Below are 19,534 nucleotides of genomic sequence, written 5' to 3'. Positions count from 1 at the left end.
TCCCGTTACCGGCCGCCGCCGCAGCCGGGGCCGCCATTTCCAGAAGGTTCCAGCGGCCGCGGCCCAAGAGGATGCGCGGCTCCCCCACTCACCCCGGCGCGTGCGCAGTGCTCGCCTCCTCCCGCCGCCGCCGCCCTCTTCCCCCCCCGCTTCCCCCTCCAGGCTCGTCCGTCCCTGGCACTCCTCGAGCCCGTCGTTCCCCGCCGCCCCGTGGGCGTCCGTGCCCGTCTCCCTCGGGATAGGGGTAGGAATGGGGCGGAGAGGAACGGTGCTACCCCCCAACCCCCCGCCTGAGCGCTGTGTCGTTGGCGGCGCCGTCGCTCGCCCGCGTCCCGTGCCCTGTGCGAGGGCCACGTGGGCGGCACGCGGCCAATGGGAGCGCGGCTGGGAGGGGGGGCAAGGGGGGGGGGAGCGGAGCGGCGCGCGGGGCGTGAGGGAGACAGGGAAGGAGGGAGGGAAGGAAGGAAGGCGGGCAGGCAGGCGGGCAGGCGGGCGGGCGGGCGGGGTGTTTGCAAGCCCCCGGCAGCCCCAGCGCCCGGAGCCGCGGCTGAGCCCGAGCCCCCGGGCATTGCGAGCGGCACCCGCTTCCCTGCCCAGTCCCCGCGGCCGCGCCGTCCAGAGAGAGCGCAGGAGGAGGAGGACGCGTCCCGCTGCCGCGCTCCCGGGAGAAGGTAAGGACCGGAGCGCACCTTCCCAGCGCGCGGCGGGGACCCCCGGCCCCACCCGGTGCCCGCGGGGTGCCTCCTCCTGGTCCCCGAGCGGCGGGAGCGCCCACCCGGTGCCGCCTCGGGGGTGTCACCGCCGGGCAGCGGGCACCGCGCCGCCGCCCGGCCCCGTCCGGCCGCGCTGTCAGCCCGTCAGCGCCGCGGCGGGAGCCATGGCCGCCGCTGTCACCGCCCGGCCCGGCCCCTGCCCCGCCGCCCGGCGCGGGGGGTTCCCGCGGGAGGCAGGGCCGGGAATGTGCGGGAGAAGGCAGGGAGGCGGCGGCGCACGGGCGACCGGGGCGCGGGTGCCGAGCGCGGCATGGCAGTGTACACACACATAACACACACGGACACACGCACATAGCACACACGCCCCGCCTCCGGGTCGGGAATTTCGGCTGCTCCCTGCAGCCTCGGGAGTTGCTCCGCCGAGGTCGGCCCCGCCGAGGCTGCTCGGCAGGATAACGCGTTCCCTGCCTTCCTGCCAGCGCCAGGCAGCCGCCGCCGATGTGGATGGAGCGCAGCACAGGTGACAGCAGGCAACAAAGGAAGGGCAAGGAATGAGAGAATGCCAGGCTCGGTTGTACAGTTCTTCATTCTAGTTACAGCCTGAGGTGCCATTGATAATACTCGGTCTTTTTTTTTGCATATATGTCTTTTTTTTTTCCCAAAGGACCGTATACTTGATAAGAAATAAAAGGATTTTTAATTTATTTTTTCTTTACTTTAAAGTCCCGAAGAAAATGAATAGTTTACAGAATCACAGAATCAATTAGGTTGGAAAAGACCTCTGAGATCTTCTAGTTCAACCTGTGACTGAACACCACTGTGTCAGCTAGACCATGGCACTGAGTGCCATGTCCAGTCTTTCGTTATACATCTCCAGGGATGGTGACACCACCACCTCCCTGGGCAGCCTATTCCAATATCAGTACTATTATTTAATATCAGTATTATCAGCTAGAGATCTTGTGGAAATTGCCTGGACACTGTCACTACATTCCACGCCTTTCTCCTGTGGGCCATATGATGCAGAGGAAAGTCTGAATTTTATACCTCTGAATTACAAGATAATTCATGGGATAAAGCAAATTTTTAATGGAGAAAAGCGAGTGAATTGTGGTGCTTATGGGAACAAAAAGCTATTGGACAGATGTGGAACAGTCCAAACGTACTTATGTTCCAGGAAAAAACTGTCTAATCTTGGAACGTGAGGAAGGGGTGAGATCATTGTGTCTATAAGAAATCATTAACTATTATTAAAATAATTCACTTTTATTGACATGTCATGATTTGGTGGTGGGGGGCACTTCTCTCTAGTTTTGAAATAGCAAGGGTTTAGGTGTATTTCAATATGTAGGTGGTGGCAGCTTAGTTAGTCTAGGTAAGGACATGGTGATGAGCTACTCACAGGTGCTGTGTAGCTGCAAGGAGCCAAGCATCCTATGATTTCTTCTTCCACTGGAATCCTTTGCTACAGTTCAGTGGGTAAGAATCCCCAGAGTAATAGATCTTGAAAATTCTCTGAGATGTTAGGGTATTTCAACTGTTCTTGTCATTCGAGGTTGTGCAGGTGTTGGGTATGTCTCGCTCTTTTTCACTCTTAATTATGGAAATTCAGACTCCGAGCTGACTTTGTGACTTGATCAGCTGAGGACCTTAATCTCACCCTCTTTGAATTTAGTAGGTTTCTGTGCAAGCTGGAGAAACTGTTTGAGTAAAATTGCACGATTTGAGGTACAGCAGAATACTTCTTCAGAAAGGGAGTGGCGATCTCACTGACTACCTGTGTCTTTTCACACCGCACCTCCCCCTTAATACTTTTACTTTTTCTGTATGTCTTGCAAGATGAAATGTCAGAGAGTACCAGTGTTTTTCTCAGCACCCAGGGGACTATGGTGGCATACTTGTGGCGATGTCAGTTTTTCAGTGTGTTATGTGAGTCCCTTCCGATTTCCTGGCTTTTCCGGAGTAAATCACTGAGTGCAGGCAGTTGATCAGAATGCCTTTGGTTCTTTCACTAAGATGACAGTTCTGTCTTTCAAATATAAATATTTTTGGCTTTCCATTGCCATCTCTTTGTGTGTTCTTCTCCCACCCAGAGGATTATTCAAAATCGTTTGTGAACTCTGAATACTACAGACATTAAAGCTTAGAACACATGTTGTGTAAGAAAGCAAGCCCCATGCAACAAACTTAAATTCGTGTACAGTTTCTTCCAGCAGGCTTGCACAATAGTAACTTCTTAAAGGAAAAGTCTTTTAATAAGCAGGTTGAATGAGTGCTTGTATGAAGCTTCCATGTTTGCTTGGCATTAGTTGCAGGAGGTACTGCTATCTTACCACTTACCTTAGGATTAAAAGCATATACTGAAAGTTGAATACCAGTGTTTATAAATTAGTGCTCATCAATTGTAGTCTCGAACAGCAGTTTCTTTGCGCTTTTAGATGTCTGTTTAAATAGCTACAAACCCCACAAGCTGTTGCAGTTTAAGCTTAATTAGGTGGACAGTCCTGGATATCCTTTTTAGTGGAAAAATGGACACCTAGAAATGGCTGAGCTAGAACTTCTTCCTCCGTATTGGGCATACAGACAGGACAATTCTATTTGTTGAACTGATTTACCATGTTTAGATGATCCTAGGCTGATGAAATTGCCTGGAAGACTAGTGCAGTTGGTCCTCTTCAAAACTGGAACAAACTATTGATCACAAAATAAGTAATGATTAACTTGCTACCACATTGTTAATCTGCACACTCAAAAAAACTTCCTTGACATTTTTGGGGATCTTATCTAATGAAGAAATGGGCTGGGCATAAATGTTTGGTGTTTCTTCTTTTCCATGTTCTATTGCAGATGGAGTATTATAAATGTTGATTGGTCATTTAGTCTCCAAATCAAACTATTTTTTTAACTACATCATTAGACTCTACTTAGACTCCAGTGACAGATGGTATGAAATAAATATTAGCACAAACTCAGTCTTGCATTTTGTGTTATTACACTGAATGATTTTGTTAACAGAATCACAGAAGTCAGTACCCTGCTAACATCTTCAGTTCTTTCCTTATCAGTTCATTATTATTCCAGACCCTAGAGAAATCTTACAAAGTTCTTCTAGAAGCTTATTGAGGCAGTTGAGGACCTTTATTGACACCTTGCTTAAAGCCTAAATATTCATTTAAAAAGAGATTTGAAGCCCTTGAGAGTATGACTTTGCCTTGGCTTATTTTGGGTTGTCTCGCTGGATCTGACAAAGCATCCTTATGTCTGCTGCAACTGCTTTTATCTTTAGCGAACAACAAATGAATAAACACTCCTCAGTTTCATGGCTTCTACTCAGAGTGCTCTAGGTAGTGATAACGTCACAAGAGGATGGGTTTCATACAGGTTTATGTTAAAAAAAGCCATTAGCAATGTTAGAGACAGAATTATGGGCTATATTAGAGAGAAAAACTAAAAATGAACATTGAGGAGAAAGGCTTGATATAATTTTCTACTCTGCTCCTATCATGTGCTTTCTACTTGTAAGGAGCCTGGTGGAGATGGAGAGTATTGGAACAAGTCTGTGTCTTGCATTTGTGAGGCTGGAAAACATCAGAGGTAGAAAGCAATTTTTTCCCATCCTAGCTTCAAAATGTATTATATGCAACAGAAACCAAATAACACTTAACACATTTCCAGGAGTACTCTTGTGGTAGATGTTAGAAAGTTCATTGCTTGATGACAGCTAAAGGAGCTTACTTAGGTGAAGACGTTTCCTGTGGTTTCCCTTCTCTTTCAAAGCCTTTTGTATTAGTCCTACTTAATAGGTGTCTGGCTACTCAAACTTCTCATAGCTTTCTTAGCTGTTTTGTGGAGCTGTCTTCCCCTTGTTTATGTGTCCTTAAATACTGTGTGCAACAAAGAACCAGATGAGAGAAACCAACTCTCTGTGGTGCTCTACACTATTCAGCAGCTTGCTAATCTGGGTTCTTACTACTATTATAATGATAAAGAGAAAACGGAACTTTCATTTAGTGATATTCTCCTTCTAGTGTGGGTAGTGCTAATCCATTCATCTTTTGACTTCAAGAAGAAAGAGGTGTCTTGACAACCATATTACCTTGTTTAAATAAATAAAAAAATCTTGTCGTTTATCTTGAAAATAACTGGTTCTTTGCTTTCCAGTCCCTTTGATTCTCCAGATGACACAGTAAAACATTAATGAAGGTTAATTGCAGCACTCACTGTAGTTTTACAGATCTAAATAGTCATACTTGTCTGCAAACAGTATTCTGGTTGTTCTCTGTTTCCACTTCATCTGTTCCCTCACTATCTCTTTCTGCCCTGAAGAAAAATTATTTCCATAAAGGAAGTGACAGATGAGTTTGTTATTATTTTTGTGATAGGTGGCGATGGCCAAGAGGTGGCAATAAAGGCTGTTGAATATTTTGCACATCTTCACAATTTAGCCAGGACAAAAACCTCTGTTATCCAGTTGAGAACCTGTGAGTAAGCCAAGCTTGCTTTCTTTCCTCCATCTGCTGCTTTAGGTTCTTCTCATGAATGGTAGCACTTGGGTGCACTGTTTTACCTGCGCTGAATCCTGCTAAAGTTGAAGGACTGTGAGTAGGTGTTGACAGTTCATCCGTTTTTAGCCTGTGAAGGGCCTTTGCGTGCTTTTAAGTGATGTTCTTTCTGTCAGTGCTGCAGATAAGTTGTGGGTTTTCTTGGGTTTAGATTGACAAATTATCATTAGCTTATGAAGGCCTAAATAGAAGATATTTGAAATCTCTTGTCTTGGAGATCTTTAGAAGGTTTCCAGAGGGAAAGTAGATTCCTGTAGAAGGACTTTAAAATTATTTGGCAGTAGGCTTGCTTATCTTAAGTTTGGCTAAATACTGATAGAAAGGCTTTTAAGTTTTTCTTTGGTAGACTCTGCGTATGCAATGTTCTTTCTTAATTGACAAATATCTACTTACTTTAAGGAGTAACCAGTAGATCAAACCTGATGTTTACAACTCCCCTTCTCCATTTAGTGTAAAGAGGGTATCATATTATTCTAAACATCTGTGCAGGTGCTTCCTTTGAGCCTATAGCTCATCCTAAAAAAGACTCAAGAGGAAGCACCTGCGAACATACAAGTTTTTAGACTTGTAGATTAAAAGAGTTGACTAATGAATTTTGCAATAACTGTCTTTGGCTCCTAAGAGCCAGAGTTCTTGGGCTAGCATATTTCTTTTCCTTCCCCAGAACAGATTTCCTCTTTGTAAAATCAATGATCTTCTTAATTTTGAGAGGCTATTCAGAATAAAGGGAGATCCCTTCAGGCACTCCAGAAGCTTATCTATGTCTGATTCTAAGACGAGAGGTTGTTTTTCCATGGAAATGTTTATTTTGACACCAGGGTATGTCCCTCAGTAGGAATATGATGTGTGTAATCTACGTGGCTGTCTTAATGATATGATTTGAGTATGACATCCATACTCATAAGCCACACAGGTTCTTATAGCCACCTGTGTAAGCACTTGTTGGAATAAACGCTCTCCTAACTACATAGCTTAAGTTACTGGAGAAGGTAGAAGACACAAACCTTTCCATGTGCTGAACATGTCAGCAGGAGGAGAGAACTGCCAGGAGACTTGCTGCCACTGAGGTAAAGAGCATCTGCTTTTCTGAGTCGTGGGACAGACTCATAGACTAGTTGAGATCGGAGGGCACCTCTGGAGGTTATCTAGTCCACCCCCAGGTTGTTGCAGGCTCGGCTAGTGCAGATTGCTTATGGTCATGACCGGTTGAACTTGACTGGAATTTGACCTGCTAGAGTGCAAATAATTTTATTTGTGAAGTTCTAATTTTAGTTAGTGTGTTGGGATTTCTTGCTGAACTTATTGTTCAAGGCTTGACAAATTATAAAACTGCCAAACCTTTTTTTTTCTTTCAGCTGTTGTAGGTAATGTGTTTTTCCTGACTAATTTAATTTTTAATAGTCAAAGGATGCATTCTTCTTGTACTGCCTGTGTGTGGTAGTCTTGTAAAGCTGTGGTGCATTCTACTAAGTTTTGCTACGCAGATTCTTAATAAAGTCTTTTTTCTTTTTTTAACTTAAGTGACTAATTAACTGGTTGTATAAATAAGACTTCTTTCACATTTCTCCTCTTAAAAATGCAGTTTCTGATTTTTTTTTTAAAGAAAGAGAAGACAAACCAAGATATATCTTCTGTATGTTGTTAGTACAAGAACTTACTTGAAAAAAGTCTCTTCCAGTGCTTGCAGCTCCGAGTAAGCTTTTGAGTGAGAAACTGAAAAAAACTAATTTTCTGTTGCCAAAGGAGGAGAAATACAAAAAGTAGCTGAGGTATAAAATATTAATGAGAGAATTTCTTCAGAAATTAATCATTTGAATATTGAGAACATCTGAAAAGAAACTTAAATTTTTTGATCTTTCAGAATTCTTTTAAGAAGAAAAACAATTATTTATTCAACCAATTCTATTTGTACCCTCGTCATTCTGTTTGTTTGTTTCTAGTGCTTCCTTGCAGAACAGCCAGCCTACGTAAGAACAGTAATGGTAGCATCTTCCATGAAAAGATAAAGGGTTAATTTGAGAATAGAGAAATTTACTTGAGAACATGACAATACTGACAGATGTCCTTCAGATTCATCTTGAATTCTGGCACGGGTTGCAGTTCCCTACTGGCCCACGTGAAGGAATGCTGCAGAAATAGTGTAAGTGGCTCAGAAGGAATGATGCCCCTTGTTACCATAGGGGAGCCGTTCTTGCCACACTGAAATGGGGGTCAGTGTCTGACTTCTAGAAGGCAGGTTTGTCACCATTTGGGGAGAGGCAGTGCTTGCTTTTGTTGTTTATGATTGTTGCTAATGCCAGGAGATAACCCTATTCTTAACATTTTGTTTCTTACACCTTGTCCCTCCCAGTTTGGGGTAGGGAATGTGTATCTATAAGCATAAAGAGAAACTTTAACTCAAGTCTCTCAGAATCAGGGAGGATTTCCTGCTTTTAAATAATTCCTAGCTATTCCAAGATGAAAATATCTGGTTTATGTATGCAAATTCCACAAACTTAATTTAAGCTATTTAATTTAAAATCAGATTTGTCATAAAATGTAAATGCTTTGAATGCAGTACTTTTCTTGGTTATTAAGAGGAAATCGTGATAAATGTGATAGAATGATCTACCTTTTTTGCAAGATAATACTGGCTTATTGATAAAGATTCTGCTGTTCATGTGCAATCTGGGGTGCCATTGTGATATCAAATGTCCTACTGTTTTATGCTTTTATAGAAAAACTAGCATTTTTCCAGTCTGTTGTGAAAGTTATTAATTACTTAAGACTATGGTTTTGCAAGTTTATTTGTAGTTTATGTATCCAGTCCACATGCTTCACCAAGCCCACAGCCCTTCAAAAACTCCTCTGAAATAGTGGATAATTCTGTGGTTTTAAGCTGGTAGGACTTCTGTTCTGAAAGTTTATCCTGAATATTAACATCTGTTTTATTGAAGTATAAACCAGAGAGTACTTATTGTAAGGACAGTTCCTTGGCCCCGTGTGTTTCTTTTATTAAACAACTAATATTTAGGATTTTAGACTTCTGAAACTATTTCTGTTCAAAAACAAAAGTGAAGAAATCATAGTATTTAATCTTTTTTATTTCTTCAGGTACCTTCTCATTCCGTGCTTTCCTGTTTCAACTGTTTGTTTATATAGAATCTTCTTCTGGGATCCCTGTTGCAAAGCATCGTCTTCCCCACTCACCTGTTTTCAGAGTTGCACTGTTCTGTCAGTTTAGGCCATGTTTCTCAACATGTTTTTTTCACCCTAAGTGACATTATGTAAACAGATTAATTCCACTTGCTTTTTAAAATTTTTTTGTCAGGGCAGAGTTCAGCATCCTAGGAGGGAGTTGGACAAGAGTCAGCTGGGAAAAGAAATCATCCCCTCCCTACTTCTTTTGCTTCCTACCTTTTCTCAGCACCTTACAGTCTGTGGCAGTCTCTTGGGTGGGGATTGATGCAGATGGGTTTACCCAGGTTTAGGGTCCTTGAATCTAACAGATTATTTGAGAGTGTCCTGTCCTTTGACACCTTTTTGCGTACTTTGTCTTCAATATTTAGTGTATTGGTGTGAGATGTTAAAGTACAGGTAGAGCCTAGACACTAATTTTCTTTAGTTCTTCGCTGTTCAGTTGCCTTTGTGAAAGAACATTAAAGGTCATTTATAGATATCTGTGATCCTTTGTTTCTTTTCCTCTGTCATAATCTGTTAATAACTGCTAGGTCTTTACATGCCAAGCAAGATTCAGTTGGTTGACATAGCACCTGCAAGGATATTTTGACAAAATGCTAGTTTTTATGGGTTTTTTTCAGTGCCTTGGAAAGACATAAACAGCAATTACTTCAATATGAGTTTAGAAGTGTGATACCAACAAACTGCTTTGATTTTTCTTTTTTTTTCATAATCTTGATATGTGGAGTGACATTTGTAGTGGGAGGATCTCAGAATCTGTTCGAGACTGGAAACTTCAGAGAAAGTAAAGGAAGGAAATGGGAGGAGTGTGTTGCAAAAGAAGTGAAACAAGTGCTTCTTGTCTGTATTTGCGTGCCCTCTTGCCGTGACACTGCTGTGTCAGAAATGCTGCCTGCCCTGTATCTGCACACAGCAGAATCGGATCATGGGTTGATGTTTTTTTTTTGGTTGGGACTCCACTTTAAATCATGAACCATGTGGATTTCTGGGATAAATTGCATTTGTGCAGTCTAGGATACTGCTCAGAGAGGAGTCCTGTGGCAGAAGCTGGAATAAGTTCTCTAATTTAGAAGGAGGTTGCCGGTGAAGAGGGTCACGTCTTGAAGAAAGCTGAACAATGACCCTGAAAATTACCTGTTTTCAGTCTTTCAGTTTTGGAATTTGTGTAAGATACAGGCTTTTTATGAGCACTTGCTAAGTGTTTTCCTCGCACATGGATGTCTGCTTTTTCCTTCAGCAGTGGTAGGAGAGAGGAGTTGCTTGCAGAAGTTCAAAGTGAAGTCACTGGTAGCTATCATCTAACCAAGTATAAAGTACTATCTAATGTGAAATAATCTGAAAAATAAAGTCTTTAATGTTACAGGTATGGCAAATTGGCCAAACTTCTGACTTCCTTATTTCTGTGAACTGATGTTGCCATCTGTAAAACAAAGGAAATAATGCATTTCCATCTTCCAGCAATATTGTGAAAACAAAATAACATTTGTGAAGGGAGAGGGAGTATAACCCTTATTCTCAGTTTTGATTTATGGATAGTAAGCTCTGTAGTGGTGTCAGGGATAGGCCCTGCTTTTTATTTAGGATGTTTTTAAAATTAAAAAAAAAAAAAGTGTTGTAGACATTTTCTTGCCTTTAAGAAGGCAGAAATCAAGGCAAGCAGAAATAGCAGGGAATTGTGTTGAGTGACAAATAGATTCTCTTTCTCTGGAAGCAAATGAGCCACTTACTGCACCTGTTTGTGGTAATTGGTTCCTCAGAACTTCACCAGGTTGTCAACATGTTGGTTTCATTCAGACATGTTGATTTTGGAGTTTTAGTTAAAAATGTGTGAGGCAAGAGATGTCCAACTTACTCCAGTAAGAGTTTTGGTCCTTACTTGGTTGACATTTAATTGTAGTTGCAAGAAAACTTTTGGAAAGATTTGCACATGTATTTCTAGTGATGAGCTGTGACGTGAAAGAGGAGCCATCTCTTGCTTAGATACAGCTGTTAGTGAAGCATGATCTCTTTGTAATTTACGAACCTTTAGTACCTTTAACATTCACGTAACAAAGCTCAAGGGCATATTGGGGTGTGGTATTTTCAGTCAGTGAATAGGATTTTGTAAACTAAATTTTGGGCCAGAGTTTTTTCATCTTCCACAGTGTGCAGCTTGTAAAATGCCACTGCGTAATTTATAGCTGCCTACAGTTAGTCAGGAATAGGAAGGTTTGTACTTTCCATTATTTCTTTTACTGTGTTTTCCTGCTCAAGTAACAAACTCAACCTGGTCTATGCCAGGTATGATGAAAGCTGAAAATGTCTGACTGACTAGATAACTGAGAGACTTAGATGACCTTTAAATTTCCCTTAACCTCAACTATTCTTTAATTCTATGAACAATGAAATTCTTGCATTGTAGGTAAGCATGTACTTAGTTTAAAAAAACAAAACGGGGGGGAAGGAGGAAAACCTTACTAAAACTGAATGAGAAAACTACAGATTGAGTCATTCTCTTTAATAGATTGTATTTGTTATAAAGAAGTTGACAAGTCTGGGTGCTACATTACCACAGAAACAAATCAGAGAGTATTGTGAAATCTATGGAACTTGACATTTGAAACCAAGCACAAGTAAACTCAGGCTCTTAAAATAGGGATTTGGGTAGGAGCCTAAGGTCCTATATAGGCAAGTGCAGGAAAACCCCTGCAAAGGTTTTGTTTGCTCTCTGCATAGGAAAGAGTTGTATGTCCTCTCATTTTTTTTTCTCTTCCTAGTAGAAATTCCTAGACTATGAGATATGTTTCTTATTTTGGTAGGAAGTAGTGGTGAGTTCCAGCTGAAGTATTGGAAAATCTTTCTTGCTGTCTGAGTGTTGGCTGTTTTTTAGGGACTTCATCCTAGCCCTGTGTAGTGTAGTCTGGCATGTGGTGAGTAGGTACTTCAGAGTATATTAAAAGCTGTTCTGGAGATTTTGAGTAGTCACTGCCCATGCCTATTTCACTGTTATACTTTATTTTATAAAGGACACTTTTATAAGATGAAGCTCAGATAAATAGTTTATTTTGCTTATTGTGGTAAGATGTGTCCAAACCTTGTATGTTTGGATCTCAAGTGTCTAAACATTTCAAATTAAAATGTGGAAGCACCCTCTGACAGGACAGTGAGTCTAGTAGTCTATTCCATCTATTAGCTAGTACATGAGGAGTCTCCAAAATACACATATCCAACTTGTTTCCTGGCATGTATTTCTGAAAGGTGTGTTTGTTAGGCTGATGTTTTGTTTTTCTTTGATTTTTAGTGTATCCTGTTACATCTGGTAGGGAGAACTGCTGCAGAGGAGGGGTAGGGCACTGTTTCTGGCGTTGCACAATAGGTATAACAAAGACAGGAGTAGAACTAATCTCAGCATTGCATGTTCTGGCCACACAGTTCCAAATATTGCGCAAATCTTAAAGGAAGATTGTAACAAAAAATAATTTCTCACTTCTGGACCAAGAGTGTTTTGTCATATTTTTTATTGTCAAATGCAGTAAAGTCTGCCAAATTTGTGACTTGAGTCCATGCTGGGTGCTGCATTTGCACTTAATACAGCAACAGACTGTTGCCTTAGGCACCATTAGTTTGAGGCTGTGTTAGAGTTCAGTTCTTTCATCATAACCCTGATGCTGGAGTCTGCATGCACTGAACCGTCACAATCATGTGAAAAGACCTTGTGAATATTTTCCAAATAAAAATGTTCTTGTCACCTTTCATCTGTAAAAGCCACTGTATGTATCATTCAGTCAGTGTTCTCTCCAGCATACCAAATTGGTGTGCAACCTGAAGTCAGCAGTGCTTAGTAATTTGTGTGCTGGTTACTGCTAGAAAACTGAATTGTGAGTACGAGACCATGGAGTGCAGGGCAAAAAGTGCCCGGTAAATTGTTCTATTTGTTGTATTTGAAGGTATTGCAGTGTACACCACATACAGGAAATGGTGACGATAAAAATATAGTCTCAAATAGTACAGTGTACGCAAATAGCCTTTATTTAATCTTTTCTTAGGCAGGCTGTGTTTTCCTTTAAGCTTGTAAAGGTTAATACGGTTCTAGCCTGCAGCAGGAGGCAGCCTTCCCAGTAGGAGTGTACTGCAGTATATGTTTAGTCCATTATAGCTGCATATGTCTAATGTATTATCAGCTTTTGGACAAAATGTTTTAATATCTAGATCTCATACCTACCCAACCTTGACTTAAGTTAAAATGTTCCGTAATGCTGCTTAGCAGTAACGTGCATGTCGGCCTCCAGCAGCACCCTCAGCTGCTAAATGATTGAGAGGAAGTGTTTTTTTGGGGGGGATCCACATAACACTGTTTTCATAGGACTCTGCACAAGAAACCTAAAACTATTTCTGCTTAAATGAAGCCTTTAATAACCCTTTCATTGTCTTTATTGTAAAGATCAAATAAACTGCTGAGTTATAGAATAGCTGTGTTTATATAGTCCTCTGCAATGAAGACCTTGGTAAAAAGATTAATATTTTTGTGGCTGCAGTCACTCTGAAATTTTGACCTTTCAGAACAGCATTTTGTATAATGTTCTGATGAGATTTTGAAGTGCATGCCCTGTGTGATGTCCCATCCTTTACCATCATTTTGACATTCTCATGAGACATCGGCAGTGTTTAAGACATCGTTTCTACAAGTATATCTGTCCAAGGAGGTAGGAAAACTGGCCACAGTAGTAAGCTTGTCATTCTCCATTAGAATGAGAAAGATATGGAACGCCTGTGCTTTTTTACAGGGCCACAAAAATGGCAAGAACTAAGGAATTTTGGTTTGTGTTCTGTGGTCTTGGGAAAAAATTCTTGTATGTTGATCATGGAGTCCCCTGTGCTCTCTTCCCAAGAGCAATCCTTTCTTACGCGTTCTCTCAAAGTCTTTCTGCTTCTTCCTTATCACAGTCACATTCTGTCATTTAGTTAATCTGAAGTTTTAGTCTTCGCAGATATGCTTCTGTGTGGGAAGTTATCAGGTGAAGATACAGACAGATGTCCTTTTTATATATCTTAAAATTCCCAGTGCAGATAAGCCCAGCCCTGTATTACTGGATTCTACCACCCTTCTGCTGTGTGTTGTAACCTGAATGGTCTTTTTCCCCACGGTCCCAAATTGCTGGTTTTGTGCCTCTTAGCACATCCCCAGCCTCTAACCAAAATATCCTAAATAATCTCTTGTTCTGTTTCAAGCCCTTTTTTCTTTCTGGACACTGTAGATGAAAAGATAGGTGTTGATCTGGTAACATATGCTTTTACCAGGAGCTGTTTTATTGTATAGCAGTAGGTTCTGGTTGAGTAACTGTGTGTTTAGAAGCACTGAATTCCATAAGAAGAAAAAAATTGACAGTGATGTTACATCTCCCATCATATGTTTCATTTAACATTAGGAATGCTGAAGTTAGTTAACCTCCCTTTTGGAAAGAAATTGCTTCTCTAAGCTGTTTGCTGAAGGATGCTTTTGTTGTGAAATAAAATACTGAAGTAATTTACACGTTCCTGATAACAAAAGAACAGAGTGTTAAACTTAGTTAAATGAACATCTTTTTGCTAATACCTTTCTGCTTAAACTCTACTCCTTATAGTATTTAAAAATACCAGTTTTTTGTAGATATTTGGTCCTTTGTGCTGCGCCCATTCCCTTTCTCCCAGTGCGTTAACCTCATCTGTGTTTGACACACTCCCACCAGAATGCAGATAACATTTGGTATGGCTGGGCGTGAGCTACCTACATACTTCTTAATTAGCCAGTGTGTACATACGGGTTGGCCAGCTGGCTTTCTCTGAACAGAATATGTAATGCTGGCTTTTGCCTGCCTCTCTCTCAGTTCAGCTGTTCTTAGACATCTCTCTCTTATACTCATCCACCAACTTGTTTTTTTCCTTTCCATTATAGACTCATAAGATCTAGATCATTTCAAAATAAACTTGGATGAGACAAATTCTTAGGGGTGGGAGGGAGGAGAGTGCTAAAAGGAAAGCAGATCCATCTCTTAGTTTGTATCAGTGACTATCGTCTCACTGTAGTTTAGTGTGCTCTTTGTGGTTTCAGAGCTTGATTCCTTCTCTTTTAAGCTGAGGAGATGTGTTTAAGAATGTGTTGAATGTGCTCCAATCTTTAATGTGCATTTAGTACATGGAACTGAACTAGAAATAGTCCAGAACAAATCTGCTAAATGTGACTAGTGTAAATTCTGAATTTTTGTTACCAGCTGTTCCACTCTACAGATCCGCTCTTGATAATTCTTTACTTCTTGCTAAGGTAAATGTAGCCTTAGCTGTCATTTTCAGTAGTTTAATTTTATCAAAGCATTCTGAAGCACATCTGTCAACTATTTGGTACAGTCGATTCACTGTTTCCCAGTCTGGAGTAAATCCCTATTGGAAGAGAGGGATATTTTTCGTCTTTATTTTTTTTTCCTCTGCAGGTGAAATAACATATGGGAAATATAGGATAACAGAGGTAGTTGGGAAGATGGCCTTATTCTAGATCCTCTACTTTTTAAATGTAAATACTTCCAGAGCACAAGGGTAAATGGAGTTTCTTGGAAATTAACCCATCTACTACTTATACTCTCACAGGAGTTCAGTCTTGTGCCCCCTTGATTTGGTGTAGTAATTGCAGTCAGCTGACCTTCAAGATCAGCTGTACAACAGGGCTACCAAAAAAAACTTCCCCTAAGCATTGTGTAACCTTTTGCCGTATGTGTTACGGGAAGACATGCAGGAATAAGAAGTTAAGCATGCACTGTGAACCAGAAAGGAAGCAAGTAGTTCTGTGAGCACCAGAACTAACCATGCTTAAGAAATTTATGTCTTGTGGGTGATGGACTCAGGTAAAGCGCAGGTCTCAACTGGAACTCCCCTGTAACTATGAGGAGAGAAGAAAAATGGTTTATAAAGGCCATCCCATGTGGAGTTTTCTTACAGCCAGTATGGCATGAAGCGCATGTTGAAACCTTCCCTCAGGGAAATGAGTGATTGATTATTATTATAATTATTATGATTATCCACCAGCCACATTTTTCCATTAAATCTGTGACTGCTTAAGATTTTTGAAAACTTTACACTGCTGTCAAATTTAAAGAAAATCCATCTATAGGCTTGAAAGCCATTGGTGAATCATACATATGCAAGTAACTCAAATACATGGGCCTCAGTTTCTCAGAAGACTGGGCTGAAAGCACTGTATGAATTCTCTGGGTTTTTTTACATAAGTAAAGGCAAGCCCTTTAATTAATGCTAGACGTAAGCTTATACAAATTAATACAATAACTTGTTGGTACTAGAGATTTACTATGTGCCTAATTTTCTGTAGCTAATTACATCTGAAATTCTGGTGGTTTTGGGGGAAGGTTGTTTGTTTGTTGGCCAAGCTTTTTTATATGAAATCATCCTAGCTTTTTATGTCACCTCCTGTAGATCTGTCTAAATACTTGCCTTCGTTACTTTCAGGAGAAAATAGAATTTTTTAGTTCCTTTAGTTGAAAAATGATTGAGGAAAAAGATTTAAAGTGTTTCAAATAGTAGAATACTGACAACTGGTAATGAATGTGCAGGAAAGATGTCCAAACATAAAATCAGAATATCTGGTTTTGTTACATGCAGGACATTTCTTTAATAGGAAGCAAATTCTGTTTTATTGAAAAGCTTGAAGTAGAGTTTGTCAGAGAAAAAGCACAGCTTTGCCAGTGTGTCAAATGAAAAGTGATGGCGTTGCTTGTCGTGACAGAGGAGAATAATTTTGAATCTAAAGAGTTTTAACTTTTAATTTAGGGTTCTGCTGATTTGAAATGTGCCATCAAGACTGCCTAATAAACCAGTAATTGCATTAAGAAACAGCCCTGAAGGAAACTCAAAGCAGACAGATCTAGGTTTCCCTGGAAGACCCTGTTAATGTTCTACATTTTCCCTTTGAATGCAAATGTTTGTGTTTAGACCATGAGTTGAAATGGCACTGAACTGCAGGCAAACGGAAATAAAGTTAAAATGTCAGTAAAATCACTTCTTCAGGGGAGAATTTTATTGTTATATATATATGTTATGTAATCACAAGTTGAATAGTTGCTTGATTTTTGGATCATAGTAATCTTAATAATTTAAAAAAACCTACCCTTTATGAAAAATATTTTTTTCTCAAATGTTTGAAGCATTAGTCAGTTTGAAAAGTATTTCACACAGGCATTGTGCAATAGCAATCTGGTACATAAAACACTTAATGGAAATACCTACTGTGTGTCAGTGTGATAGTTGTGGTTGTTCTGCTTTAATAACCCAGTTTATGATATTCAGTTTTAATGAACCTCCAAAGCAGTTTTCTTTCCAAAACATAATTGGCTTGGGGTCAAGAATTTAGTGAATTCACATTTAATTTTAATCAGAGAATCACAGAATGGATCAGGTTGGAAGGGACCACAGTGGGTCATCTGGTCCAACCTCCCTGCTCGCAAGCAGGGTCATTCTAGAGCACATGGCACAGGATTGTGTCTAGATGGCTCTTGAATATCTCCAGTGAGGGAGACTCCAGAACCTCTCTGGGCAACCTTTTTGCAGTGCACAGTGACCCACACAGTAAAGAAGTTCTTCCTCATATTCTTCCTCAGGTGGAACTTCCTGTACATCAGTTTCTACCCATTGATCATTTGATGAAGACAATGGAAATATCCGATGCTTTCTGTTTTCATTAACCTGTACTCGTATATTATTTGAGCTAACTTTATTATTTAAAAATACCTTTAATTTAAATTTACTTTGAAAGTGTTTTCGTAATCCTCTTGCCCCTATGCAATACCTGCAACTTGAGGTTGGGATTTTTTTGGTCTGCCATTCAAAAAAGTAAATTGTTGCTTCAGAGGACATGCAGGGAGACCAGGCCTTTTGTGAAGGAGAACTCTAGTTCAGTTGCTGGTGTTTAGCCCCTGCTGGTGAGGCAAATAAGAGCAATGGAGCCAAGCCTAAGCTAATGCATTTTACTAAACTTGTGAAGTTGGGCTTCTTGCTGTCATATACCACGGAATGGCATGTGAAACTGGGAAAGGAAGAGGAGCAAAGCAGGAGTGGAGGTAGTTTCAGGGAGTCAAGTAGCATTAAAAATAGAAGGAAAGGAAACAGCAGCATATGCAATGAGAAATATTTTGATGAAAATAGTAAGGATAACTGACAAGTTGATCTTTTTTAAAATAGTTCTAATTGTGATGATATATACAATGGGAATTCTTACAAATGAAAACTTAAAGAGATTATTTGAGAAGCTAACTGAGCAAAAGCAGATTTATGACTTGTGTCATTTTCTAAACCTATGGAAGCAGAGATACTTGTTGCTATAGTAATACACTATGTTGGTCTAATCATTCCAGTAGTAGTTTTCTGTGAAGATAGTAACTTGTTGTTTCTTTTAGGATTAAGAAATGTGTTTGTAAACTACGAGAAACTCATTCTAGAGTACTCTCCATTGAACTAATAAACATTTTTCTTCCTGCAGCTGTTATGAAAAGCAAATAAAAAGGCAGATAACCATGTGCTTTGATGTACATTAAAATTGAACAATTACTCTCTGTATCAGTAGGGCTGCATAAATCCTTTTGAAACTACATAAATGAATGGAATAATGTTTCTTTTGTCTTGGGTAAATGTAGAACAGTAGGAATTTTGCAATATTAAATCTTGTGTCGCAGTGGAGACAAGATTCAGTTTATTGAATGCGAGATAGTTTCTAGTTAAGGTCTTCCTGTTTTTCATAAGCTTGTGGTTAGTTTGAAAAAAAAACCCAACAAAACAAAAAACTGTCAGATGTGTATGAAAGGGAGGAAAAGTGCAGACCTCACTACAGCATTTCCTAATTTTCTGACTTTAGGATTGAGCATTTTGAACTTTCCTTCCCCTCTGTTTTTTCCTCTCCTGTTCTGGGAGATTAAGAAAGTAAGATGTTACACTGTTGTAAACAATAATATTAATCTTGGCCATATTCTGTAAGGGAATTTCCCATAGTTAAGGTCTTGTGGGGGATGGATGGGTGGGATGTAGAAATTTATTTGAGTATCTGCATTTTGTGTGTCAGGTCTAGTATGGAAAGCATTTTTCTCAGTCATCTGCCAAAGAGAAAATACCAGTTTCTGTTGTTAACTGTGTCCCTGGTTCTGTAACAGAGACAAAAGCAACAATAGAAATGTCACACCTGAAACGATGACTTGTGGAGACATAAAATTACTACAGCACAGTAAGGCTGTGATCACATAAATATTTGCAATATAATACATCAACTCAAAAAGATCTATAAAATGGCACCAGCTTTAAAGTGACATCAAGTGCAGTTTTACTTCTCATGTGACCTTTCCTCTCAGGCACTCTTACAAGAAGGGTGGCTCTTCATTCTGTGGAAGAGCGAGTTGAACCTTTTCCATTATGTGAATCTGTAATGACACTTGTTTGGTGTACCCTGGAGATGAAACACTACAGAGCTCTTGAAGCTTTATATAGATATATGTATATAGTGGTGTCTTATGTAATTAATTTGATAGACAGTAGAAATTAAGGCTTCTAGTTCCAGGCCTAAGCTTTAGAAGACTTTTCTTTTAGCAGATATCTCTTGATCCAACAGAAGGAATAGTAAATCACCAAGATTTGACCTTTTTTTCCATAGCAGTTTAAGTAGACAGTGTTTCAGTTTCCCAGGCCAGAAAGCTTAATTTCTCTTCCCAGTGTTGCTAGAAATGCTTTTGTGAATCTCCCTAGTCTTTAAAATAAGTGAGATATTGAACCTGTGAACCTATTAAAATAGCTCTAAGTGTTAAGTCTGCCAAAAGGTAAGTTAGAGGGGTGAGAGGGGTGAGGCGCTTCAGCATCTGACTTGATGGTTTTCTGATGACATTGTGCCCAGCAAAAGCCATGTTAGACCTTTTGGGGTTTTCCCCCAAGGTTTGAGCTGCATGTGAGTGGGATGCTTGAAGTCAGGTGTCATTATTAGACATCTTTTTTGGAGTACTATTCAGCTCTGCTACCATCTGCAGTAACGTTTGTCCTGAAATGGCACTGCAGTGTGTATATTTATGTAATGCTGTTTGTTTG

The 19,534-nt window shown here is 40.3% G+C and overlaps 1 protein-coding gene across 1 annotated transcript in view; it reads left to right on the top strand.

Moving 5' to 3' along the window:
• The first annotated feature begins 516 nt into the window (after positions 1 to 516).
• ANKRD12 (ankyrin repeat domain 12) overlaps positions 517 to 19,534 on the top strand; it is a 59,095-nt gene continuing 40,077 nt past the window's right edge. Inside the window, exon 1 of the mRNA XM_027737140.2 lies at positions 517 to 671. The gene's annotated coding sequence lies outside the window, so the exon portion shown is untranslated. The remainder of the gene's footprint in view (positions 672 to 19,534) is intronic.

The sequence above is a fragment of the Pipra filicauda genome, unplaced genomic scaffold (genome assembly GCF_003945595.2).
Source record: "Pipra filicauda isolate LSUMZ 115617 unplaced genomic scaffold, ASM394559v2 scaffold271_size1040873_pilon, whole genome shotgun sequence".
NCBI classification, from domain to species: Eukaryota; Metazoa; Chordata; class Aves; order Passeriformes; family Pipridae; genus Pipra; species Pipra filicauda.
The sequence above is the reverse complement of the archived record's forward strand: the minus strand, read 5'-3'. Positions and strand labels throughout refer to the sequence as shown.